This window comes from Bos indicus x Bos taurus, chromosome 4 (genome assembly GCF_003369695.1).
Source record: "Bos indicus x Bos taurus breed Angus x Brahman F1 hybrid chromosome 4, Bos_hybrid_MaternalHap_v2.0, whole genome shotgun sequence".
NCBI lineage: Eukaryota > Metazoa > Chordata > Mammalia > Artiodactyla > Bovidae > Bos > Bos indicus x Bos taurus.
The window spans coordinates 33091295-33093619 of record NC_040079.1 but is presented as its reverse complement, the minus strand read 5'-3'; the positions used below and the strand labels follow the sequence as shown (position 1 = coordinate 33093619).

General features: G+C 33.5%; 1 pseudogene across 1 annotated transcript; it reads right to left on the bottom strand.

Moving 5' to 3' along the window:
* Window positions 1-447: 447 nt before the first annotated feature.
* On the bottom strand, window positions 448-1963 carry LOC113891275 (annotated as a pseudogene). Its single transcript, XR_003510707.1, has one exon. The product of XR_003510707.1 is annotated as a chromobox protein homolog 3 pseudogene (transcript).
* Window positions 1964-2325: the final 362 nt, after the last annotated feature.

Below are 2325 nucleotides of genomic sequence, written 5' to 3'. Positions count from 1 at the left end.
ATTAATTTGTGTTTTTCTAGTGGCAAATGGTGTTGGATATCTTTTTATGTGCTATTTACTTGCCTTCTACATAAGCTCTTTAGTGAAGTGTCTTTTCAAGCATTTCCACATTTTTATTTATTTTTTTAAAGGAATATAAAACTATTTATTGACCACTGTTCACCAGTATTTACAATAAAGTAAACAATATACAGTTGAATAACATTCTGATTACTACAAAGTTATTGTTTTTCTTGGCTTCTGCTGAACTAGTAACCCAAAATACTGAGAAAATTGAGCCTTCATGTAAGGAATGGATTGGAGTCAAGTCTGAAAATACATGTAGGTCAAGCGTAGATTAGAAAAGTTTGTTCACTCATTTATTCCTGTAGATTGTAAACTGCCAATATTTAAAAACTATCTGATTAGGTTTCCATGAACAAATCTGAGACATCCCATGTATCACAACCTTTCCTAAATACAGCACAGAGACTTCAATTTCTTGTAAAACAATGGTTCACCAGAAGGAATCATCAAGTGTCCATTTAATTAAGTTTTGCTTTGCTATATTAAAACATACCAGAATTTTTCTACTTTTTTCATTTGATTGGGAAGGTGGTTGATAGTGATAAAAATTTTCCTTCCAGGGTTTCTACATATAAAACTGCATTTATATGCAGATTCTGATAGGGATGCTTTAAAAAATTACCCAATTTAAATTCCTTAATGTGTCTAATTACAAAATTATTTAATTTGAAAGGTTAAGACTTAAATTTTTAGTCTAAGTTGAAGTTATTTCTTATATTGCTCAAAATGATGTAATTCCAGAACATGGGCTTATCCATGGTTATGAAAGGCTGTGATTTAAATATATTTACCAAAACAAAAACTACAACAAATAAAGTTAACTTCCAAAGCATTTACATATGTCTTTTATGTATACATATAAAAAACTTAGAATGGTCCTCAGGCATATATGAGTTAAATGCAAATTCTAAATTCTGATTGAGTAATGACTATGGAGATTTCCTCCAACATTTAGAAAAACTGTTCTCTAATGCTGAGGAAATAATATACCATGGTATCAAATTATTTCCTACTGAAGAAGGCAACTACAGAAAGCTTTTTATTTGTTCAAAGTAACCAGTGCTACAGATGGAAAAAAACCCAAAAAACCCAATGTAACTTTCCCAATATTACTTCAAAACAAACAAATCAAACCTGATTTTCATTAGAATGTAGTTATTTCTTCACACTAATAAATCAAAAAACCAAGACCCATGTTTTATATATATATATAAATATATATAAAAGGCAATGCAAACAATTATTGAGCCTCATCTTCCGGACAAGAATGCCAAGTTAGTCTCTCTTCATAAAAAGCAATTACAATTTGAGGACACTTCATATTTGCCTCTTTTGCCAGTACCAAGTCTGCCTCATCAGAATCTTTCCATTTCATGAGGAACATTAATTCTCCACTGCTGTCTGTGGCACCAATTATTTGTTCTGGATCAAGACCTCTGGGCAAAACCTCTCGGTTTATCAGCAGCATCTCTTTTCTTCTTTGATTTGCTATCATCAGATTCACTGTCAGACAAAGATTTTCTTTTTGTTCCATCTTTTTCTTTACCAGCTTTTTGAGAATTAAGAAATGCTTCAATTAACTCTGGACAATCTAAATTTTCTTCAGGTTCCCAAGTATTGTCTGCATCTGTAAATCCCTTCCACTTCAGGAAATACTCCACTTTCCCGTTCACTACACGGCGGTCCAGCACTTTTTCTACTACACGTTCTTCAGGTTCTGCCTCTTCAACTTTTTTACTCTTTCCATTTTGCTTCTTTCCCATTTTTTGCAATGTAGTTTTATTGGAGGCCATTTTTTATTGCAGACTTGAAGAGCTATTATTCACGGCCTCTGAGCTGCTCCGGGTCCCGGGTCTGCGACGTCTCCGGCCCTGCGCGCCTCAAGCTCCAGTCACATCCGAGGGGGAGGGCATTTCCACATTTTTAATTGGGTTGTTTTCTCTTCACTTTTGAGATACTTTATGTATTCTGGTTATAAGCCCTCTATAGAATATCTGGAGTGCAAATATTTTCTTTAAATCTATAACTTCTCTTTTTTTTTCCTGAAAAATGTCTACCACAGAGAAAAAGGTTTTAATTTTTATGACGTCTAATGTGTTAATATTTTTCTTTTGTGGACTGTGCTTTTGATACCTTGTCCAGAACTCTTTGTTTAACCCCAGTCATGAAGACTTTTCCAAGGTTTACTACTAAACACTTGTAACAGTCTTTTTTCCATATACCGTGATGTTCAGGTTAAAATGGCAACCCACTCCAGCA